A 26,183-nucleotide genomic window follows, 5' to 3' on the forward strand; every position below is an offset into this window, starting at 1 on the left:
AACATACACATGCATAGGTCTTTATAGTAGAACAATTTATATTCCCTTAAATATATACCCAATAATGGGATTGCTGGGTTGAATGGTAATTATTTTAAGTTTTTTGAGGAATTGCCACACTGCTTTTCACAATGGCTGAACTAATTTACATTCCCACCCCCAGTGCATAAGCATTCTCTTTTCTCTGCAACCTTGCCAGTATCTGTTACTTTTTGTAATAAGAGCCAATGGTATCTCATTGTGGTTTTGATTTTCACTTCCCTAATGTGAGATGGTATCTCATTGTGGTTTTGATTTGCACTTCTCTAATGATTAGTGATGTTGAGCATTTTTTATATGCTTGTTGGCTGCATGTATGTCTTCTTTTGAAAAGTGTCTGTTCATATCCTTTGTCCACTTTTTAATGGGATTGTTTGTTTTACATGTATTAATTTTTAAGTGCTGTACAGATTCTTTATGTTAGACCTTTGTCAAAGGCATATTTTGCAAAAATTTTCTCCCATTCTGTCAGTTGTCTGTTTACTCTGTTGATAGTTTCTTTTGCTGTGCAGAGACTCTTTAATTAGATCTCATTTATCAATTTTTATTTTTGTTGCAATTGCTTTTGCTTTTGGCATCTTTGTCATGAAATCTTTGCCAGGATTTATGTCCAGAAAGATATTTCCTAGGTTATCTTCCATGGTTTTTATCATTTTGTGTTTTGCATTTAAGTCTAATCCAACTTGAGTCAACATTTGTATAAGGTATAAGGAAGGGGTCCAGTTCCAATCTTCTGCATATGGCTATCCAGTTATCCCAGCACCATTTATTGAATGGGGACTCCTTTCCTCATTGCTTTTCTTTTTTTTTTTTTTTTTGGACTTGCCAATATCGTATGATTATAGGTGTGTGGCTTTTTTTGCCTGAGTTTTCTATTCTGTTTCATTGGTCTATGCACCTGTTTTTGTACCAGTACAATGCTGTTTTGGTTACTATAACCTTATAGTGTAGTTTAAAGTCAGGTAATGTGATGCCTCTGGCTTTGTTCTTTTTGCTTAGAATTGCTTTGGCTATTCAGGCTCTTTTTGATTCCATATGAATGTTAGAATAGTTTTTTTTTCTAATTCTGTGAAAAATATCGGTACCAAATAAGTGTCTACTATGCCTGCTCTTACATTTGAATATTAATTCTGAAATTTTAGTTTAGAAAAGGTTTTCACTATGACTTTCGATTAAGCACAGGTGCTACTAGTAAAGCAATACTGTCCTCCAAGTGCCTAAGTATACTGTTTCATTTTAAATGCAACTGAGAAATTACAACTTTATGATTTGTTTTGCTTTGCAGCCAATAACTATAACTAGTTCAATAACTACAACTAGTTCATCAAGTGAACGTAGATTTCCTCTTCAAGTTGTGTCTCTTCAAAATTAAAGAGTACCTGACAGTTTTGAATATTTTTCTCCAGGAAAGCTCAACATTCCAAGGTAAACCTCATTGATGATAATTGAGTCTACAAATCTTATCATGGAGTAAAATATACACATAGTTTACTTTTATTTTATACTACATTTTAACATGATATTCAGCCTCCAGAATAATGATGTATTGATTGGATAAGGACAAGAAAATGGTATATTTGCAAGGAAGTAGCCTAGTCAGGCAATTACTTTCAGATGTGCTGTAAAACAGTTAATGTGAGGCAAGATGTAAGTGAGTGTAAAATCTGTACACTGATAGTCTTCCAATTTGTTCACAGGAAGTTTAGTGTTTTATCTTGCTTTCTACAGCTTGAAGTATAAAAATATGTACTCTATAATGCTTTCCTAAAATAGGATTTTCAACAAAAAAATGTGCTTGCTAACATTTGATGAATATTTAAACAAGTATTCATTCATGTTTGTCTTTTCTTTAAGTAATGAAGAAGCTGTTACTACGCAACAGGATGAAGGAAATGAATCTGAAACAGAAGTTTCTGACATAAAAGGTTCTGAAATTTTATCTGGTTCTTGGGACTATAAAAGTCTCCAACATCTGACAATAATTAAAAGTCATAGTCCCCTTATGGACTCTGACTCTGAAGGATGTGATTGATTCTGACTTTGATAGAGGCATTGGTTTGGACTCTGACTTAGAACAACACTTGAAAGACTCTGACTCGGTAATATGGGGAATGGACTCAGAAAAACATACTAGAGACTCAGACTCTGTGACACACCTGCTAGAAGCAGAAAACTACCAAATGGCTTCAGGCTATGCAGAAAACCCAATGAGAGTTGAACAGTGCCAGGTGGATTCTGACTCTCTGCAACACTGGATGGACTTTGGTTCAGAAAAAAATGCTTGGTAGATTCTGACCCTGAAAAATATCTGTATTCTGACAATGAAAGACTGGGGATAGTATCACACTCAGAAAAATGCCCCATGGCCTCTGCATCTGTGAAACACTTGCTGAAGACAGAAAAATGCCAAATGGCCTCAGATTCTGTAAAACACCTGATGGACTCTGAAAAAATATTGACGGAGACTGAAAAAACTCTGGATGGTCTCTGCTTCTTAGAGGTATCTGACGGACTCAGACACAGAGATGGGTGAAATGGACTCAGCCTCTTTACCTGGGGTACATCTGATGGAGGAAGAAAAATACCAGAAGAAGGCTAGATCTAAAAGATATATGATGGACTTTAGCTCTGAACCATGTGGGATGGACTCAGATTCAGGAAGATATGGGCTAGGCTTAGCAGCTTTCAAATTTCTCATGAATTCTAATACATTCCATTTGAGGACTGACACTGAAGGGCTCTGGATGAATTATTGGTCTGAAAGACGTACAATGGACTCAGACTCTGAAAGCCTGGGGATGAACTGTGATTCTGGAAAACACATGATAAAGTCTGAAAATTGCCAAAGAACCTCTGAATTGGAAAGATGCTGGACAGGACTCAAGTCTGAATCTGAAAGATATCGGATGGACTCTAATAAAATACAGTCAGACTCTGACTATGGTAGATGCTGGGATTGTTCTATAACATAGCAGCATAGGTCTGCAAGACTTTTGAATAGCTCTGGAAGCTATCAGGATGGTCCTCTAAAATATTTGGAAAACTTTGAAAGACATCATGTAGACTCTAATTCTAAAAACATCATACAAATTCTAAAAAAGTAAAGACAACAAAATAAGTTTGAAAGTGAAAGACACCTGAAGAGGATGCAGAGGGAACAGTGTCTGATACAATTTGCAAATGAGAGACTTCAAATGGATGAAGAGAAGGAAAAGCATCTTATGGAGTCTGACAGTGAAAATGAACACAGAATTGCATTTGACTCTGAACCAAGGGAAAGATATCACCTTGACTCAGAATATGAAGGAAAATGCCTTGGTGTTCATAGAAAGGATAATCATCCTCAAGGTAAGCTTACATGTGTGGTCTTTGAAAGCAGTTTGATTTACAAGTTTAATTAGAAATATTATGACACTTCCAAAATGTCAGTAGCTTTGACAAATTTGGGCCTAAGATCATTTTATCAGAAATTCAGAGAATGGGCATCTTAATCCCAGATTTCCAATTTACCGTTAAAAATTAGGAAATTATCTTGCTTTAGTTAAATTTTATCTCCTCAAAAGGGGGAAAATTAATTCTTAGCAAAGATGGTTATTCTGGCCTAGGAAACACAATGATGAATTTAGCTCTCATCATTCTGGAATGGGTGAATACAGATTGCTCATAAACTTTTTCTCATTATTAGTTACTGTGGAAACAGGTAAATATCCAAGCCTAACTCTAAAAAGTTTCAAATTATCTTGCTTCTCTCAAAAAGTTATTATCCAAGCTCCATAATTTTTGATAAATAGTTGGCATTTGCCTTGCTGGTCATTTTTATTTTATTACACGCAGACTACATTTTCTAATTGAGAATGTTGCTATAACTCAAAGCACCAAAAGAAAACCAAGAACTTCACCCCAAACATTCCTAAGAAATCTTCCCTCTGAAATTATAACAATAAATTCTGTGCCTCAATAAACCCCTGTAATTCATTTCAAAAACAGAGTATTTAAAATAAAATATATTTAATGTATGATCAATGTTCTCTGTTTTAATATGCTATTTCCACATAATGAGCCTTGAAATTTGTTTTAAGTAACACTGACTCATCCATGAGGTCATATATCTTAAATATGGTGGGATATTGAATCCTATGAAAATAAAATATACTATATGTGTTTGGGCATTTACCGATACAAAGTGTTATCCAGAGGTTGCACTGGTTGTTAGACAAGTTCTTTTCTCCTGAGCTGAATACCTGTGAAATATTTTAGTTTAACAGTCAGAGGAAAATAGTCATCTGATTTTTCATATTCTCTGAGAATAACTCTCTGACCTCTAGTTAGAAATAAAATTATATTTGAAAGGATTAGTAATATGAGAAAATAATTTCTGAGATCCTCTTATGAGAGAGCTTATTGGTGGAGTAGTGATAAAGGTCTGTTGTCTTTTATGAGGAGAAAGAAAATAATACAATTAAAACAAGTTTTCATTGGATTTGGACTTAGTAACACTAAATTAATTCTCCCCAATCCAATATTATTCTGCATGAAGGGTATAAAGATTGAGTATATAAAACAATATATATATATATAACAATATATATAAAAGGGTATATAAAAACAAGCATCCAGCTTGTTTTTAATATTTTTAAACACCATCTGATAAATATTCAGTGAAATGGAATAACTACTGCTCAGGGCTAGAAAGACTCATGGGACCCAATGGCATTGCTGTTGATGTGCTTTATAAAATGTTGTCAATTGAATGCCTACTATGTGCTCAACATATAATAAATACATAAAAGAAAAACACCTTAAATTTATTTAGCATCTTTCAACCTTTCAAAATCCGTTATTTAAAATTAATCTGCTTGCTCTAGCTAGGACTTCTAGTATTATGTTGAATAGTAGTGGTGACAATGGGCATCCTTGTGATGTTCCAGATCTTAGGAAAAGGCTTTCAGTTTTTTCCCATTCAGTATGATACCTGCTTCAGGACTGTTGTATATGCCTTTTATTAGTTTGAGGTATGTTCCTTCTATACCCAGTTCTTTGAAGATTTTTATCATGAATGGATGTTGAATTTTATCAAATTCTTTTTTTGTCATCAATTGAAATGATCATTTTTTAATTTTTATTCTGTTGATATGATGTATCATTGATTTTAATGTATTGTTACATTAAGTTTGCTAGTATTTTGTTGAGAATTTTGCAAAAAATATTCATCAAAGATATTGGCCTGTCATTCTCTTTTATTTTGATGTGTCTTTTTCTGTTTTTGGTATCAGGGTAATAATGGTCTTGTAAAATGAGTTTGGAAGTATTTCCTCCTCCTCTATTTTTTGGAATAGTTTTTGTAGGATTGTTATTAGTTCTTTAAATGTTTGACAAAAATGAGCAGTGAAGCCATTAGGTCCTGAGCTTTTCTTTACTGAGAGAGGTTTTTTACAGCTTCAACCTTGTTACTTGTTATTGATCTGTTTAGGTTTTGGACTTCTTCCTGGTTAAATTTTGATAGGCTGTATCTAGAAATGCATTAATTTCCTCTAGATTTTTCAATATTGGCATATAGTTAGTTGCTCATAGTAGCCACTAATGATTATTTGAATTTCTGTATTATCAGATGTAATGTCTCCTTTTGCATTTCTAATTTTATTTATTTGTATCTTCTCTCTTTTTTCTTAGTCTGGCTAAAGGTTTGTCAATTTTGTTTAACTTTTTTTGAAAAACAACTTTTTGTTTTATTGATCTTTTGTATTTTTTTCATTTCAATTTTATCCATTTATGCTCTGATCTATATTTTTTTTCTTCCACTAATGTTAGATTTGGTTTTCTCTTGCCTTTGTAAATCTTTAAGATGCATCATTAGATTGTTTCTTTGGAGTTTTTCTCTTTTTTTATATATAGGCACGTAAAGCTATAAACTTTCATCTTAGTACTTCTTTTTCTGTATCTCATAGGTTTTGGTATCTCATGTTTTCATTATGATTTATTATCAGAAATTTTTCAATTTCCTCTTTGTTTTCTTCATTGGTCATTCAGGAGAATAGTGTTTTCTTTTTTCTTATTTTATTTTTTTCGTTCCTTTATTTATTTATTTATTATTTTTGTGGGTAGATAGGTGTATATGTTTAATTTCCATGTGTTTGTGTAGTTTCCAAAATTCCTCCTGTTATTGATTTCTACTTTTATTCTATTGTGGTTTGGAAAGATGCCTAGTATTATTTCCAATTTTTGTGAATGTCATAACACTTCTTTGGTGAACTGACCTAACATATGTTCCATCCTTGAGAATAGTCCATGTGCTGAAGAGAAGAATGTTTATTCAGCAGCTGTTGGATGAAATGGCCTATAAATATCTATTAGATCCATTTGGTCTATGGTGCAGATTAAGTCCAATGTTTCTTTGTGGATTTTGTGTCTGGAAGATCTGTCCAATGTTGAAAATGAAAATATGCAGCTATTATTGTATTGGGGCCTATCTCTCTCTTTAGCTCTAATATTTCCTTTACATATCTGGGTGCTCCATTACTGGGTGCATATATATTTAAATGTTGTATTTTCTGGTTGAATTGACTTATTTATCATTATATAGAGACCTTCTTTTGTCTCTTCTTATGTTTTTTGGTTTTGAAATCTATTTTGTCTGATATAAGTGTAGTGATTTCTGCTCTTTTTTTGGTGTCCATTGGCATGGAATATCTTTTTCCATCCCTTTATTTTCAGTTATGTGTCTTTACAGGTGAAGTACGTTTCTTGTCGGTATACTTCTTGTTTTTTTTGTGTATTCAGCCAGTCTGTTTCTTTTGATTGGAGAGTTTAGTCCATTTATATTCAATGCTACTATTGATAAGTAAAGACTTACTCCTGCCATATTGTTATTTGTTTTCTTTTTGTTTTGTAATCTTCTCTTCCTTCTTTTCTTCCTTGTCTTCCTTTAATGTAGGATATTTTCTTTAGTGATAGGATTTAATGTCTTTCTTTTTGGGTTTGTGTGTGTGTGTGTGTGTGTGTGTGTGTGTGTCCCTTCAGCACTTTAAAATGTCATGCCCCTCTCTCCTGGCCTGTAAGGTTTTCACTGAAATGTCTGCTGCCAGATGTATTGAAGCTTCCTTGTATATTATTTGTTTCTTTTCTCTTGCTGTCTTTAAGATCCTTTCTTTATCCTTGGCTCTTTGGATTTTGATTATTGAATGCCTTGAGGTAGCCTTCTTTGTTTTAAGTCGGCTTGGCCTTCTGTAATTTTATTGTACTTGAATATTAATACCTTATTCTAGGTTTGAAAAATTCTCTATTATTGTCCCATTGAATAAACTTTCTACTCCTTTCTCTTTCTCTATCTCCTCCTTCAGGCCAGTAACTTTTAGATTTGCGCTTTTTAGGCTATTTTCTAGAACTTGTATGTGTGCTTTATTGTTTTTTATTCTTTTTTCTTCTGTTTTTTTCTGACTGTATATTTTTAAGTAGCCTGTCTTCAAGCTCACTAATTCTTTCTTCTGCTTGATCAGTTCTACTTTTGTAGGGTTCTGATGCATTCTGCAGTATGCCAATTGCATTTTTCAGCTCCAGATTATTTTCTTGATGCTATTTAATTATTTCAATCTCTTTGTTAAATTTATCTGATACAGTTCTAAATTTATTCTGTGTTATCTTGAATTTATTTGAGTTTCCTCAAAAAAACTATTTTGAATTCTCATCTGAAAGGTCACATATCTCTATTTCTTCAGGATTGTTCACTGGTGGCTTATTTAGTTCATTTAGTGAGGTCATGTTTGCATGGATATTGTTGAGGCTAGCCGATGTTCTTTGGTGTCTGAGCATTGAAGAGTTTGATATTTATTTTAGTCCTTGCTATTTGGGCTTGCTTGTTCTAGTCCTTTTTGGGAAGATTTTTCGATATTTGAAAGGACTTGCATGTTGTGATACAATCTGTACTTGCTTTGGGGACACCTCAGCCCTAGTAACACTGTGATTCTTGCAGACTTGTAGAGGTACTGCCTTAATGCAGTATCTGGGCAAATTCTCTGGGTTACCAGGCAGAAACTTTTGTTTTCTTCTCTTACTTTCTCCCAAATATACAGAATCTCTTTCTCTCTCCTTCTCTCTCCTGAGACACCTGAAGCTGCAGTTGGAGTGACACAAGTATCCCTGTGGCCACTATGATTGTGCTGGGTCAGACTTGAAGCCAGTAGAGCACTGTGCCTCATCCAAGACATGCTATAACCACTCCTTGGATACTGCCTATGTTCACTCAAGGCCCTGATGCTCTGTAATCAGCAGATGACAAGGCCAGCCAGGCCTGTGGCCTTCCATTCACAGTGGCAAGATCCCCCAGGCCCTGGATGTGTCCAGAGATGCCCTCTGGGACTCAAGAGACCAGAGTAATAAACCTTAGAAGTCTACCTGGTGTTCACTGAAACCACAAGATGCAGTCATTCTCACTCTTTCCTCCCTTTTCCAAAGGCAGAGGATCACCCTGTAGCCCCTGTTTGCACAGGTCATGGTGTGGGGTACTGCCAGACTACTGCAGATGTTCTCTTTAGGTCCAAGGGCTCTTCAGTCAGCTTATAGTAAATGCTACCTGGCCTGGGACTCCCCCTTCAGGGCAATGGGCTCACCTCTGGCCCAGGGAAAGTTCAGAAATTCCATCCAGATGTCAAATCTTGGAATTGGGGATTCCAAGAGCCCACTTGCTTCTCTACTTCCCTGTGGCTGTGCTGGTACCTAAGGTGCAAGACAAAGTCCCCTTCACTTTTGTGTTTGCTTATCTCAAGCAGAAGTTTAACCTCATGGCCACCTCTGCCGGTAATTACCTGAAGCCAACAAGTGTCAGAGGCTCACCCAGGACCCTCAACGTAGTACCTTGGTATCTCTGCTGGTTATTTGGGGTCCAAGGGCTCTTCAGTTAGCCGTTGATGTATGTTGCCAGGACCGAATTATTTCCTTCAAAGCAGAGGGTCATTTTCTGGCCTTTGATGTGTTTAGAAATGTTGTCTGTGAGCTATGGCCTGAAATGGGGGTCTCATGACTATGAACAGTGACCAGTCCTGTGGCTGAGCTTAAATCTTAGATGTAAGACAGAGTCCTCCTGAAGAGATGGAAAATTCTTCCCTCTTCTCTCCTCAAGCAGAAAGAAAGCGTCTCTTTTGGAGCTGTGAGCTGTGCATCCTGGGGTTAGGGGAAGGATGATGCCATCACTCCCTTTGCTGCCCCAGCTTGTGTCTCAGTAGGTTTCATGCCCCACCAGTCCACTATCTCTGGGGCCAGTTCAGCACTAGGACTTACTTGAAAGTTGCAGTCCTTTTGGTCTAGACTGCCTTTCATGTTTATTTAGAGATACAAAGCACTGTAGCCTGGGGTGGCAAGGTTTGCAGGAGCTCAAGTTTCAACCACTGGGATCAGTAATTCCCCTTTGGCTAGGGCTGTTTTATATACTGCCTTTGTGGGCAGGCATCAGCTGAATGTGGTCCAGTTTTCCTTTCTGCTCTAGCATTGCAGTACTGAGTTTACTGCCTCACAACTGCTGTGCTTTCTCTCCCGCAGCACTCAGAGATGCTCTCTGCACCATGCCACTGCTGCGGCTGCCAGTGGTAGGGGGAAACGTGTGGCGACAACGATTCAAGACTTTTTCTACCTCTTCAGTGCTTGTTTCAGTGAAGTTAACACCAGGTACTGTAAGGGCTCACCTGATTTGTGTTTCTTATGAAGGTTTTTTGTTTGTGTAGATAGTTGATAAACTGGTATTTTTACAGGGGATATGATCGGTGGAGCACTCTATTCTGACATCTTGCTCAGCTCATCTTGGTTTTAATTTGCTTTTATCTGATGATTACTGATGTGAAGCATTTTTTTCATTTTTGTTGACTACTCTTAAGTCTTGTTTTTGAGAAGTGTCTGCTCATCTCTTTCACCCATTTTTTAATGGGATTATTTGAGTTTTGCTTGTATAATTGTTTCAGTTTCTCTTACATTCTGGATATTAGACTTTTGTCAGATGTGTTGTTTGGAAATATTTTCTCCCATTCTGTAGGTTTTTTACTCTGTTGATAGTTTCTTTTGCTGTGCAGAAGCACTTCAGTTTAATTTGGTCCCTCTTGTCAATTTCTGATTTTCTTGCAATTGCTTTTGATGACTTAGTCATAAATTCTTTTTCAAGACCAATCTCCAGAAGGGTGTTTCCTAGGTTTTCTTCTAGGATTCTTATTGGTTGATGTGTTACATTTAAATTTTTAATCCATGTTTAGTTAATTTTTGCATATGGTGAAATGTAGGGGTCTAGTTTTATTCTTCTACATATGGCTAGCCAGGTATCCCAGCAATATTTATTGAATAGGGAGTACTTTCCCCATTATTTATTATCATCAACTTTGCCAAGATTACATAGCTGTAGGTGTGCAGCTTTATTTTGAGGTTCTTTTTTTCTTCCCCCTTTGGACTATGTGTCTGTTTTAGTACCAATACCCTGCTGTGTTGTTTACTGTATCCTTATGGTATAGTTTGAAGTTGGGTAATGTGATGCCTCTGGCTTCATTCCTTTTGCTTAGAATTGCTTTGGCTATTTGGGTCTTTATTGCTTCCATATGAATTTTAAAATTGTTCTTCTATAAAAAATGACATTGATAGTTTGATTGGAATAGCATTGAATCTGTAGATTACTTTGAGCTGTATGGGCATTTTAACAAAACTGACTCTTCTTATTCATGAGCATGGAATGTTTTGCCATTTGTTTGTTTCATCTATAATTTCTTTCAGCAGCAGTGTTTTGTAGCTCTCCTTGTAGAGATCTTTCACCTCCTCAGTTAGATGTATTCCTATTTTTTTGTTTGTTTGTTTGTTTTGGTTTGTTTTGTTTTGTTGAGATGGAGTCTCACTCTGTAGCCCAAACTGGAGTGCAGTGGCATGATCTTGGCTCACTGCAACCTCTGCCTCCTGGGCTCAAATGATTCTCATGCCTCAGCCTCCTGAGTAGCTGGGAATACAGGCCCGTGCCACCACGCCTGGCTAATTTTTTGTATTTTAGTAGACACGGGGTTTCACCATGTTTCCCAAGGTGGTCTCGAACTCCTGAGCTCAGGCAATCCTCCTGCCTTGGCCTCCCAAAGTGCTGGGATTACAGGCATGAGCCACCATGCCCAGCAGTTAGATGTATTTCTAGATATTTTATTTATTTGTGGCTATTGTAAATGGGATTGTGTTCCATATTTGGCTTTTGGCTTGAATGTTACTGGTGTATAAAAATTCTACTGATTTTTATATGTTGATTTTGTATCCAGAAAGTCATTTGCCAGTTCCACAAGCCATTTGGTGGAGTCTTTAGGGTTTTCTAGGTAGAGAATCAATTCATCCATGAGGAGAGATAGCTTGACTTCTTCTTTTCTTATTGGGATGCCATTTATGCTTTTCTCTCGCCTGATTGCTTTGGCTAAGACTTCCAGTACTATGTTGAATAGGAGGAATGAGAGTGGGCATCCTTGTCTTTTTCCATTTTCAAGGGAATGCTTCTGGTTTTTGCCTATTCAGTATGATGTTGGCTGTACGTTGGTCATGGATAGCTCTTATTATTTTGTAACATGTTCCTTTGATGTCCATGCTGTTGAGTGTCGAGGTGTTTTTTTTTTTATCATGAAGGGATATTGTATTTTATCAAAAGCTTTTTTTATATATGTTGAAATGATAATATGGTTTTTGTTTTTAATTGTGTTTATGTAGTGAATTACATTTATTGATGTTCATATGTTGAACCAGCCTTGCATCCTAGAAATAAATTCTACTTGATTGTGCTGAATTAACTTTTTGATATGCTGCTAGATTTAGTTTGCTAGGATTTTACTGAGGATTTTTGTGTTTATGTTCAACAGATATATTGGCCTGTAGTTTTCTTTTTCATTGTGCCTTTGCTGGGTTTTAGTAAGAATGATGCTGGCCTCATAGAATGAGTTAGGGAAGAGTCCCTTCTCCTCAAATTTTTGGAATAGTTTCAATAGAATGGGTACCAACTCTTTGTTGTATGTCTGGTGTAACTCAGCTATGAATCCATCTGGTCCAGGGCTTTTTTTGGTTGGTAGGTTTTTCATTATTCTATTTTGGAGCTCGATATTAATTTGATCAGCATTTTAATTTCTTCCTGATTTTATCTTGAAAGATTGTGTGTTTACAGGCATTTATCCATTTCCTCTAGGTTTTCTAATTTGTGTATGTGTAATCTCTGAGGTTCTTTTGTATTTCTGTGAGATTAATTGTAATGTCACCTTTATTATTTTTGTATGTACTTATTTGAATCTTTTCTCTCTTTTTTTTTTTTTTTTTTTTGGTTAATGTAGCTAGTGGTCTATCAATCAATCTTGTTTTCCTTTCAGAAATTTAACTTTTGGTTTCATTGATTGTTTGGATTTTTGGGTCTCAATTTTATTCAACTCTGCCCTGATTTTAGTTATTTCTTTACTTCTGCCAGCTTTCAGTTTAATTTGTTCCTGTTTTCCCAGTTCCCTTGTGTGTGATGTTAGACTGTTAATTTGAGATCTTTCTAACTTTTTAAGGTAAGCATTTAATAATATAAATTTTGTCTTAAGATGGCTTTTGCTGCATCCCGAGATTTTGGTATATTGTGACTTTGTTTTTATTTATTTCAGAGATTTATTTATGAATTAACTTTATGGTTAACCCAAAATCACTCAGAAGCAAGTTGTTTAATTTCTATGTAATCTTGGGGTATATTCTGTGTACAGAAGAGAGGAATGTAAATTCTGTAGTAGATGGGTGGAGTAATCTGTAGATGTCTATTAATTCCAATTGACCAAGTGTCACATTTAATTCCAGAATTTATTTGTTAGTATTCTGCTTTAATCATCTGTCTAATGTTTACAGTGGGGTGCTGAAGTCTCCCACTATTATCAGGTGGCTGTCTTAGTCTCTTTATAGGTCTAGAAGTACTTCTTTTTGTGAATCCCAGTGCTCCAATGTTGGGTTCATCTATATTTAGGATAGTTAACTCTTCTTGTTGAATTGAACCATTTATCATCATGTAATGCTCCTCTTTTTCCTTTTTTTACTATTGCTGGTTTAAAGTCTGTTTTATCTAAGTATAATGATAACCTCTGCTGTATTTTGTTCTCCATTTGCAATATGACTCTTCAGCCCTTTACCTTGGGCCTATGGATTTTGTTACAAGTGAGATGGTTCTCTTGAAGACAGTAAATTAATGGGTCTTGATTTTTCTTTTTTTTTTTTTAACCTAAGATGCTTTTATTTCACTATATTTTCAATATCTTTACGCATTATAACAACAGAAATGTAACCTATTCACATTGCCATTTGTTCTATTATGCAATTTGAAGCAACATACATGGTTTCCTTTTATTTTTATGAACAGATATTTAGACATTTCACACTTTGTAAAACCACATCTACAATCTCCAATTCCATTCTTCTATCTGAGAGGCAAAATTTTACGATTAATATCGAAGGCAGAGTTCTCTTTTTTAAACACCTTAAGTTTACTTATTAATTAGTATAGTAGCATATTTCAGATTCTTAGAATATGGAGCTAAAGGGTGCTCTTTCATACTAGAAAACCAACTATGTTGGTTTTTGTACATATTGTACGTATGTTCAAATATAGATACTGAAGACCTCTGCAAAATTTTAATCAAAATCCCCTTTCAGTTTGTTAAATAATTTCTTGGGAGGACCACTGAAAGAGATAAGTGTCCTCATGGTGAAATCGTGAATCTTTTCCAAATTAATTCTTATAAAGGCAGTTCTGATTATGTTGATCCAAGTAATGCAGTGGTGGAAGGTTGGGTAAAGGCAAAGTTTTAGTTTTAGTTTCCCCAAATGCTGTCTCACTTGATTTAGGAGGACTTGGAAATATTGTCTTTTCAGGAATTGTCTTCCAGAGAATTTCTGCCATAAGAACTGTGTTCGTGAAAGCATGTACCATCATTAGGAATGGATCTCTCATTGTCTGTCCATGATTGGAGGATTGCTTTCTCTGATGAAACCTTTACATCTCCTGGTAAAGGGGATGATGCGGTATGACAAAGAGCTTTGCCATTTGGTGAGACAGGGGGATGTCTTGTGTATGTTGCAGTAAAATTCATCAAGTGCAGTTTTGTGCTGTCTCTTCCAAGGTCTTCACTGCATCCTACAGGGGCACAGGCTTTCTTGATTGCAGTTGAGGTTTTCAGTTTTCTTAGTAGTTCACCTTGTACTTGAGTCACCAGATGTAAATTAGACATTTCTCTCTTCAGTTCCCAGTATGCATGCTGCATATTATCACTTGAAATGCTTAGTTTTTGGAGATCTCTGCTCTTCAGATTGTCTTCCTGATATGGATCGTTTGTTTGGCTTTCTGTAGTTCTATTTTGAGATCGCTACGTTCTTTTCTCATCAGTTCCAGCTCTTGTTCCAAACCATGGATCTTCAGGTCACAGCTCAACTTTTCCACCTCCCAGTTTGATGAAGGTGGATTTAAATTCCTCATCACCTGCTGAGTTTCCACCTCTGTCCTCAGCTGGAGGAGTTCTACTTCTTTAGATTGTAGCTGCTCATTCAATACTTTCAAAGATTCAGAGTTGTCTTTATCTATTTTGTCCAGTTTGCTCTTCAAATTATCTCTATCAATGCAAACCTCTCGATATGCACGATAGGCCTTATTTACTTGTTCTCATCCCACGAAACTTGTTTCTTCATCAAATCGAGCTATTAGCTTTTCTTCCAAAAATCTTATTCTCTTCTTTAACAAAGAGTTCTTAAATCGTTTTTTGATGTCTTCATGTGCAGTGACAAGAGCAAAATGGGAAGCAACAGATTCATCTCCTGAATATATTGAAACTGGAGTCACTGTATCTCTCTTATGGGCTTTTTCATGATTCAGAATACAGATATCATCTTCTACCAGTGCATCCATGACAACCAGAAGCGAGGCTACTTAGGGCCGCCCCCAAGGCCGCCGAGTTTCGATTCCTTAGTGTTTGGAAACGGACAGGAAACAAACCGGGTCGCCAGGGGTCACTACGGGCTTCCGGTTTCTTCGAAGACACCGCCGCTTCCACAGCTAAGGGAGCTAGCTGCTCCGGGTGCGTCGCGGAGGGAGTCCCATTTCTTCTGACTCGACAGGAGCCCTGGACGTTCTGGGATTTTTCTTATCCAGATTGCCACTCTGTGCTTTTTAAGTGAGACATTTAGACCATTTACATTCAAGGTTATTATTAATATGTGAGGTTTTGTAGCTAGTTCCTCTGTAGTTTCTATTGTGTGGTTGCTTTATAGTGTCTGTGGGCTATGTAATTAGGAGTGTTTTGTGGTGACAGGTATTGTTATTTTGTTTCTATTTTAGAACTCTCAAGGATCTCTTGTATGGCTTGTGTAGTGGTTACAAATTCCCTTAGCAGTTGATTGTCTGAAAAATATTTTATATCTCCTTGATATAACTTGATATAACTCAAGTTAAACGAACTTGAGTTTGGTGGGATAAAAAATTATTGGTTGGAATTTCTTTTCTTTAAAGATACTGAATATAGGCCTCCAATCTCTCCTGGCTTGTAAGGATTTTGCTGAGAAGTCTTCTGTTAGCCTGTTGAGGCTCCCTCCGTATGTCATCTGACCTTTTTCTACAACTGCCTTTAAGATTTCTTCTTTAGCATATATCTTGGACAGTCTGATGACTATATGCCTAATGATATTCATTTTATATAGTACCATGCAGGTGTTCTCTGTATTTCTTGAATCTGGATGTCTACCTCTCTAGCAAGATTATGGAAATTTTCTTGAATGACTCTAATATGTTTTCCAGGTTGTTTGCTTGTTTTCCTCTCTCAGGAAGGCCAATAATTCCTAAATTTAGTCGTATTACATAATCCCATATTTCTTGGAAACTTTGTTCATTTGTAACAATTATTTTTTCTTTATTTTTCTGACTGGGTTAGTTCAAAAGATCAGTCTTCAAGTTCTGAAAGTCTTTTTTCTGTTTGGTGCAGCCTATTGATAAAACTTCCCATTGTATTTTGAAATTCCTTATGTGAATGTTTCAATTTTAGAATTTCTTATTGGTTTGTTTTTATGACGTTTATCTCTTCCTTCGTTTCCTGGATCGCTTTAGATTTTTCTTTGTGTTTATTTTCAACCTTGTTTTCGATCACATTGAACTTCCTTGCAAATTGTGCTATGAATTCTTTAAGCGTCACTTTTGAGTTTCTATTTTGGTTGGACACCATTGCTGGAGGGCTAGTGTGATCCTTTAGTGGCTTCACTATCTTCAGATTTTTCATGGTGCCAGATTTTTTATGCTGGTTCCTTCTCATTTGGAGATGCTGACACTTCTTATTTTTGTAATTATTTTCGTGTGGGTGAATTTTTTTCTTTTTCTTTCCTTTCCTATAATTTTATTTTTTTCTTTCCTTTCCCCTTTCTACTTGTTTCCAGCAGGTGCGACTGTAGAGAATACTGGGTAGTCTTTTGGCTTTGTTTCTATAGTCCTATGCACTTTATTTTAGGCTGTGCAGTTTAACCTGTAAGCCAGTAGATGGCACTCATGGGTAAGAGCTAGCTGTGGCCTACGTGGCAGGCTGTATACTTGATCTTTGTTTGCTGGCAGATGCTCTCTGTTGCCTTGGGCAATGAGCTTATTTAGGGAATATACAGAGGTCTTAGCTTCCTGCTCAGCCCCAGGGGGCTTGTGGCCACAATGAGTGGGGCAGACTAGGCCGATCTGCCTACAGGGCCCCCAGTGGCCGACACAAGAACCTCTTCTGAAGGAGAATTTAGTGGGCAGCACTGAGAAGTGTACCTAGGTGTGAAGTTAGGAAACATCCTCAATGACAAGTTCTCTGCATGAGATTAAGAGGTGGCCTAAACTCCTAATCCATGAGATTGGGTGATCACATGCCTGAATCTCTGCACAAGAGGTGTGGGGAAACTCAGGCGACTGAACAAGGCAAGCAGGTGCTCATCTGCCTGAGTGTGTAGCAGAGGGCCTCACAGCACCATAATCTATGTCCAGGAAGAGTGGGGCAGCTGTGACTGCTCAGCTAGATGAGTGGATGCTCTGAATGCCTGGAGATATGCCTGGGCATAAAGCAGAGAGAGCCTCTATGCGCCAGGGTCTCTGCACAGGAAGAGTGGGGAATGTCAGAATGCTGATCCAGGTAAGTAGGTACTCCAAATGCCTGGAGATCTGCCTGGTGTGGAGCAGAGAGGATTCCCCTGCACCAAATTCTTTTAATCAGCCAGATGACATCAAGAAAGCTGTTTGCTGACCGCCCAGGTTCTGGGGTGTCCTTCATGATTCTGGTGGATTTCCATTTTTCCGTCTTGAATTAAAGCTCTCAGAATAGATCTTTATGCACTACTGTTACCGGAAAGGGGTCCAGATACAAACCCCAAGAGTGGGTTCTTGGATCTCACGCAAGAAAGAATTCAGGGTGAATCTGTAAAGTGAAAGCAAGTTTATTAAGAAATAAAGGAATAAAAGAATGACTACTTCATAGAGCAGCCCCAAGGGCTGCTGGTTGCCCATTTTTATGGTTATTTATTTCTTGATTATATGCTAAACAAGGGGTGGATTTTTTATGCCTCCCCGTTTTAGACCATAAAGGGTAAATTCCTGATGTTGCCATGGCATTTGTAGACTGTCATGGCGCTGGTGGGAGTGTAACAGTGAGGATGACCAGTGGTCACTCTCGTAGCCATCTTGGTTTTGGTGGGTTTTGGCCGGCTTCTTTACTGCAAGGTGTTTTATCAACAAGGTCTTTATGACCTGTATCTTGTGCCGATCTCCTATCTCATCCTGTGACTTAGAATGCCTTAACCATCTGAGAATGCAGCCCAGTAGGTTTCAGCCTCATTTCAGCCAGCCCCTACTCAAGATGGAGTTGCTCTGGTTAATCGCCTCTGACATTATCTTGCTATTTCCAAGTGGCTAAGGGACAACAAAAACCTCTAATCTGCCAAAAAAACAAATTCTAGATCTTTTAAAATTCCATTCCACAATGTCTTGAAATTTTTAGAGTAAATTTAAACTTCCCTTGTTAAATTTGACTCAAATCATTTTATTCTTTCTGATGCTATTCTAAATGGTATTGTTTTCTTAATATAATTTTTTGATTCTCTATTGCATGCATGTACAAATGCAATTGATTTTTGAACATTGATCTTGTATCTTGAGCTTTGACAAAATTATATATTAGTACTAATAATTTTTAGTAGATTCATTATGATTTTCTGAATACGATAATATATCATTTGCAAATAAAGATGATTTTTCTTTCCAACTTAGATGTTTTTTATTTCTTTTCTTTCCCTAATTTCTTTGGTTAGAAGTTCCATTACAATGTTAAATAGAAATGAGAAAGTAGTCATCATTGTTTCATTTCTTAGGGGAAAAACATCCAGTATTTCACCATTAAACATGATTTATGTTGTGAGTTTTTTATAGTCTTCCTTTATCAGAGAGTGTTCTGTTTCTAGTTTGTTAAGTGTCTTTATCATAAAAGAGTGTAGAATGTCATCAGATTTTTTTCTGCATGTATTGATATGACCTTGCGGTTTTGGTTTTTATTCTATTAATACAGTGTATTACATTAATTGATTTTTGCATGTTAAACAAACCTTGCATTTTGGGGATAAATCCCAGTCATGATGTATAATCCTCTTAATATGTTGCTGAATTAAGTTTGCTAGTATTGTGTTGAGGATTTTTGCATCTGTTTTCATAAGAGATACTGGTCTATTCTTTTGTTGCGATGTCTTTATGTGGCTTTGGAATCAGAGTAATTCTGACTTCATAACATACATTAGAAAGTGTTCTCTTATATTTCATGAGAGGAATTGGTGTTAATTCTTCTTTTAATGTTAGACTTCACTATTGAAATCATCTGGTCCTGTGCTTTTCCTTTTTTTTTTTTTTTTTTTTGAGACAGGGTCTCACTCTATCACCCAGGCTAGAGTGCAATGTCATGATCTGGCTCACTGCAACCTCTGCCTCCCAGTCTCAAGCAATCCTCTCACCTCACCCACCTAAGTAGCTTGGACTACAGGTGTATACCACCACACCCAGCTATTTTTCTAATTTTTTTTTGTAGAAATGAGATTTTTCCATTTTGCCCAGGCTGGTCTCCAACACCTGGACTCAAGTGATCCACCCACCTTGGCCTCCCAAAGTGCTGGGATTACAGGTGTGAGCCACCACACCCAGGCTGGATGTTCTTGATTACTGACTCAACCTCTTCAATTATAGGTCTGTTCAAATTCTCTATTTCTTCTTGAGCAAGTTTTGATAGTTTCTTTCTAGAAATTTGTTCATTTCATCTACATTATCTAATTTGTTAGTGCACAAGTGTTCATAATGTTTTTCTATAATCCTTTTTATTTCTGTAAGCACTATAGTAATGCCCCATTTTCATTTCTATTTTTAGTAATTTGAGTCTTCTGTCTTTTCCTAGTCAGTCTAGCTAAAGACTTGCCAATTTCATTGATCTTTTCAAAGAGGAAACTTTTGGTTTCATAGATCCTCTCTATTGTTTTTCTCATTCTCTGTTCAATTTTCTGTCCCCTAATCTTTATTATTTCTTCCATCTTCTAGCTTTGAGTTTAACTTGTTCTTTTCCTAATTCTTTGAGGTATAAGGTGATGTTATTGATTTGAAATCTTTCTTTCTATATAATGGAAGTATCAACAACTATACATTTTCCTCTGATCACTGTTTTTGCTGCATCCCATAGATTTTTGTATGCTGTATTTTCACTTTCTTTTGTCTCAAAATGTTTGAAAATTTTTCTTTTAATTTGTCTTTGACTCTTGGTTGTTTAAGAGTGTGTTGTTTAATTTCCACATATTTGTGGATTTTCCATTTTTCTTCCACTATTGATTTCTTGTTTCTTTCCATTCTAGTTGGAGAACATAGCTTACATTTTTAACCTTTTTAAATATATTTGTTTCTTATGCTCTGTCGTATAGTCTATACTGGAGAATGTTCCATGTAGATTTAAGAATAATTTATTTGTTGTTTAGCAGAGTTTTTTTGTTGTTTTATTGGTGTCTCTTAAGTCTAGCTGGTTTTCTATTTATTTTTTGATCTTTTGTCTAATTGTTATATCCCTTATTGAATATGGGGTATCGAAATGCCCAACTCTCTGTTCATTTCTGTCAAGTTTTAATTCATGTATTTTAGTACTTTCTTATTAAATATATGTATACTTATAATTGTACTATCCCCTGGTGGGTTCAATGTTTTACCATTATAAAATGTGTGTGTTTTAAAGTCCTCTGTGTTTAATATTAGCATAGTCACTTAAACTTTCTGTGGCTGCTGTTTGTATGATTTATATTTTTTCATCCTTTTACATTCAATCATTTTGTATTTTGAAATCTATACTGTGAATTGTCTAGGTGGCATATAGGTGACTCTTATTTTATTATCCCATCCGACAATCTCTGCTTTTGACTGGATTGTTTAATCCATCCACATTTAATGTTATTACTGTTATAGTAAGATTTAAGTATGCCATTTTACTTTTTTATTTCCAATTTGTTTCATGTCTTTTTTCATCCTCTATTTCTTCTTTACTGCTTTCCTTTGCATTAAGTGAATGTTTTCTAATGAAACATTTCATTATTTATCATAACCTTTTTGTAATTTATTTTTATTTCCTTAGTAGTTGCCCTACAGCTTACTATGCACATTTTAACTTATCAGAATGATCTTCAGATTTATGGCAACTTAATTCCAACGAGATATAGAAATGTTACTTCTATATCACTGTATTATATTTTTCTCCTTTATGGTATTAGTGTTTTTTATATATGTATATATTGTCTTAATGTTAAAAACCCATTAATACATTGTTATAATTATTATTTTATACAAGTTTATGTCATTTAGAGAATCTGAGAAAAGAAAGGAGAACAAAGATATATCCTCTGGAGAGGATGAGCACTGTGTCCTCATATGGCAGAAGGCAGAAGGGCAAAAATGGTGCCTTACTAGTTGCCTCCAGCCCTTGTATAAGGTCACTAATCCCATCTATGAGGGGAGAACTTTCATGGCCTAATTACTTCCTAAAGGTCTTACCTCTTATTACTGTTATATTAGGGATTAAGTTTTAATATAAATTTTGGAAGGGACACAAACATTCAAACCATAGCAGCATCCTTAGTCTTGAACTTCACTATTGCAAATAAAGTAAGTTTATTTGGGAAGAGAAAAGGATCTATCTGTTTTATGGCCTGCTTCTTCCACCAGGCAAAATCTCTGAGACAGATCTGGAGCTGGGCTTGGGGACAATGACACACTTGTCTTTGAGCGATACTCCTGCTCTAGGAACTGAGTGCTCAGTGGAGGTGGGGGTAGCCTTAGGTCTCCTTGACTCACTTCTAGCGTGGGACCACTGCTTATGAGCTGGAGAAAAGGTAATTGGGGCCTCAGTATTCTAAGCATTACCATATCCAATTTACAGCCTCCATTCCATGAATGGGGACTGGCAAGAAGAAATGAGCCTCAACTTTTGGCCATACTCTCCCAACACTTAGCCTCAGCAACATGGAGCTGGGGGCAGGATAAGAAGCACTGATGTCCTGCTACTCCAGAGAAAGAAGTCCCCTAACTGAGAGCTCTGGGGAAAGGAAACCCTGTGCTCTTAGCTATTAAGAGGAGTTAGCCAGCTTGCTTTAGGCAGATGGTAAAGGAAGGGTCCCGAGAGAACCTCCGACCCACCCAGGTCATTGTCTAATCCACACATACCACAAGTGCTTACACTAGATGTTTTGTTCGGATAAGGAAACTTGCACAGGGGGCTTGCCTAAACATGTCCACAGTTACACAGATAAGGGAAGTTATACAGGAGACTTACCTAAACATGCCAGAAGTGGAAAATTCCATCCCTTGACACATGTGCAGTAAAGAAAATAAATCAATATGGAGTGACTCAGGCTAAAGGCCCACATGTGCATGAAGGATGGGGTAGAGCCACCAGGAATTTACACCTTAAGCAAATAAGAAACCCAGCCCCATCAGCTTTTATATAAATGACTTTATATTCAACTGTGAAATGATAACCTGCCTTCAGGATCCCTCTGTTTGCTGAGAGCTTTCCTTTTGCTTAATAAATTCTACTCTGCCCTACTCACTCTCCAATGTCAATGTGCCTGATTCTTCCTGGTTATGGGACAAGAACTCAGACCTAGCTGAGCTAAGGAGCAGGAAGACTGCAACACTATGTCTGTCTACAATGTAGTTTCCTCCATCTTCCTGAATTAGGAGGAAGGGATAAAGGAGAACTCATATCAAATACCATAGACTCTCTTTCCTCAATGAATTTTAGTAGATTTTCTGAATGTTTCTTCATTTGTTTTATGCTCTTAGGACCATTTTCAGAGACATTAAATAGTTGATTTTTAAAAATAATTTTTACAGGATTCACTGGAGAGTAGGTCCATGTAGCTCCTCACACTGTCATTCCAGAATTCAATATCCGCAATTACCAGGGTTTTTACTGGAGGCTGGCAATGCAAGTACCTTCTGCCTAGCGTATACCAAAATCATAGACTTTCAGAAGGAAAGCAGATGTTTAACATAAACCACTTCATTTGTCTAAACAGGTTAGGTACAGTGAGCCACTCTTATGAGTTTCGGGAATGTTGGGAATCTTTCCCAAATCTGAGTTTCTAGACAGCAGCCAAGGGTCCATCTTGCAAGACCTTTCTAAGTATAGAACTCTGAGAACTTCTATGTTAACTCTTTTTTGCACAGTCCACCCCATTGGCCCTTAGTCAAGGCATCTTTACAGGAAAATTAGTAGTAGGAGGACCCCACACAGCATAATGATACCAAACTGCAGTATTGGTCTCAGTTTATGCCCTTTAGGTTTTCTTAATTTAGCCAGTAAAAACAAAAGCCATTAGCCAGAAAGGTCTACCTTAGAAAGTTGGATTGTGCCCTCAAGTTTCCACATTAACCTTTATTTCTGGCTCTATGCAACAATTGAGACACAGAATAACTCTGGCTGACTTGTAAGCCTTGCAGGCTGACATAAAAGCCTTGCAGGTTGAAGTAGTGTCATAATAGACAGGATACATACATAAGAAGTACAATCCCAGAAGGCACACATGTTACCCTTAGAAACACACCCCAAACTGAACATACATTCAGGCAATACAGGTTAAAGGATCCCCAGTGAATTCATCAGGACAAAATCACCATGGGGGACCTTTGCTCTAACATTTTCAGTCTAGTCCAATTAATTCAGTTTAGTCTTTGGTTTCAGAAGGATTGCCTAAAGACTGTTCCAAACAGTTTTGCTTGCCAATGACACCAGTTTATCCTACTCAGGACACTGGGAAGTGTTTTTGTAGAAAGTGCAGGAGCTAATGCCACCCCCTACTGTCTCATAATCAGCATTGTCAGGTATAATCTTAGGCTCAGGAGTCAATTTTACTTCAAAGGGCTCATAGAAGCTTGGAAAGCCAGCATTGGGAGTCTTCAGGAAGAGAGGAAAGCTTCCAAGAACATTTTTGAAAAGCAAAGATCAGTAATGCTCTCCCTCATACCCATGCCTCCTCAGTTGTCAGGGTTTGTTTTCTCTCTGCTGTTACATCAGTGTGTCCCACTCATTGATATTTACATTTCATATTCAATAATCCCCCACATTTACCCAGACCTTTGTCATGATATGTTGTATGCAAAAGAGACACAAGCATTTTTATAGAAAAATGTTTTTTATACAACTTAATGAGAAAGAAGTTATGTTCAAGAGTTCAGCAGGACAAAAATCATAAATTTTCAAAATAGTCTCACATAATCTTTCACCCTTTTTATCCTAATCATTAATCTGATGATCTGCCTAGAAAAGATTAACACCTTTATTGGAACAGTGGCATTTAACAATAAAGTGTCTATATTTAATGTGAGTACCAGAAGAAAGGTGAAGGAAGTCAGGCTATTAGTACATTGTTGTGAACTGCAACTGATAGAGACAGGAGACAGCCAAGCGTCCCTGATGAAACCCCACCATCAAGCCTAAAATAGCCTGAAGGCTGAAAAACCAGACTGCTGGTCCCAAATGAAGCCTACCCTTTCCTGACTGATTCTCTGTGAATAATGCCCACCTGCTCACTGGGGCAAGGGGATGGAGCCACAGGAATTCATGCCTTGTGCAGCGGGGGAGGAGGCTGGCCTCTTCAGTTCCTGTGTGTTGGCCTGGTGTTCAATCTGTGAGTGGGAGCCTGTTGGCAGGACTCCCTCTCGCTTTGCTGAGAGCTGTTTTTCCTTTTTCCTTTTCACCCAATAAATTCTTCCCTTCACCCTTATATGTGTCCATGAGCATAATCTTTCCTGGTTGTATGACAAAAACCCAGTTTTAGCTGAACTAAAAAGAAAGTTCTGCAACATTTTTGGCATCCAGATGTGGGGCTTAAGGAGGGGTGAGTCAGATGTGAACCAAAAAAACTGTTTTTCCTTTTGCTTCTAAGACTTTTTGTTCTCAGACTTCTTCTGAGGGTAAATGGTGCACAACCCCACCCTAACAGGTTTAGGTGAACATGGGATGGATTAGTCAATAGCAGCTCCCCGACTCCCTCCAGGCCAGGGCTGGGGTGCATGGCACATGACCCAAGGGTGCCCAACAGTAGAAATCAATTAAGTTTCTCTCCCTGTTGGAGGAACACATTTGTATAAGAATAAGAGGTTCTTCCCCCAGGCATATTTCCGACCCTGCACTTTAAACCTTTTTTTCCTTTTCTCTACCCTGTCAGCAGTTAACTTTTAAGTGAGAGGGTTTTTTTTTTTCCTTTTAGAAGATGTTTCACTAAGCCAGGAATGATAAGGATCACTGTTTATGTTATCTGTAAAGTTTTAATTATGAAAAAGGATTTGTGAGGTTGGTCTTAAGCTGTAGCCAATCTGGTGTGCTTTGCATGACTTTCTGTATGGTCAGTAGCAAACTTTGCTCCAGGCCTCCATCTTGTTTTACATCCTTGGGAGCGTGACCTGTAACCATGTGACAATGTTTTGTTTAGCCTCTGCCACTTTACAGTGGTGGCCAGATTCAATCCTGGCTTAGGGAAGGAGTATTTTCATGACTTTTGCCATTCGCTGATTCTCTTTGTTAGGGACAAACTGCCCCCAAGAGAGCTTCTTGGTGCTGCCCAACCCTCCCCCTAATGCTCTGCAACTCTTCTCTGTGCCCACCCATCCCCCAAGCCTCTTTACTTTTCTAAGCCCTTGTCTAGGCACCATGGTGAAGCCAGCAGACTTCACTTATCGGACCTTGCTGCAATGAACAAAACCCCAATTACAAACCATCTGGACCACACAGGGGGAGGTTGTGGGAAACATAAATAAACTTTACCTACACCCTTCTGTAATAAACGTCACAAGGTAATATGTGGCAAAATTAACCAGCAAACAATCCCAGGGTCTTTCTTCCCCCATATAAACCCCTCATTTTGTATGCTCAGGGCTGCCTCCTCTGTGATGGAGCAGCCGTCAGGTTAACAAACTTCCTCGCCTGACCTTGGGTCCCTCTCTCGTCCTTTCTCTCGGCTGACCTTATATTCTGGTGCCGAAACCCGGGAAGGCAATAGACTCTGGCTGGGACTCACTCTCTCTCTCTCTCTTCCCCTCCCTCCCCTATCACCCCTCTCCCGGCCAATCTCCCCTTTCCCAAACCTGCCGAAGACCCAGAGAATCTCCTAGACTCTCCCATTGCTGGCAACCTCATCCATCATCAAAGCCTTCGCCAGGGTGAGTGAAAAGAGACTGTTGCCATTCCCCAGAACCCTTGACCATCCATCTCTCCATTTCCGAAAGACCCAGCGCTGGGCCAAGGGCTTCCTCCCATCTCTGGGCCTCCAGTTCCTCCATTTCAGGGATGCCTGATTCGGTGGTTACCTCCTCTATTCCATGGGAAAGGGGACGCCCTCTTCCACCGTCCTTGTCACCAACAGTCTCTTCTTCTCCTACCCTCCCCTCCTCCATTCACTATAGGAGCCTCTCAGTCTGCCCCTTCCAAGACCACCCCCCTTGGGTGTCTCCTCCGCAATCTCCATGCTCTCAGCCTCCATTCAGAAATCCATTCTAAGAGGTTTATCTTTTTCAATGTACTTAAAGACAAACAACTTTTGCCATCGAAATGGGAAATGGTCTGAGATTCCTTATGTTCAGGCTG

General features: G+C 37.6%; 1 pseudogene; it reads right to left on the reverse strand.

Moving 5' to 3' along the window:
• Nucleotides 1-13,440: 13,440 nt before the first annotated feature.
• LOC129023816 (5-azacytidine-induced protein 2-like) lies at nucleotides 13,441-15,016 on the reverse strand (annotated as a pseudogene).
• Between the last annotated feature and the right edge of the window lie 11,167 nt (nucleotides 15,017-26,183).

This window comes from Pongo pygmaeus, chromosome X, assembly GCF_028885625.2.
Source record: "Pongo pygmaeus isolate AG05252 chromosome X, NHGRI_mPonPyg2-v2.0_pri, whole genome shotgun sequence".
Lineage (NCBI taxonomy): Eukaryota > Metazoa > Chordata > Mammalia > Primates > Hominidae > Pongo > Pongo pygmaeus.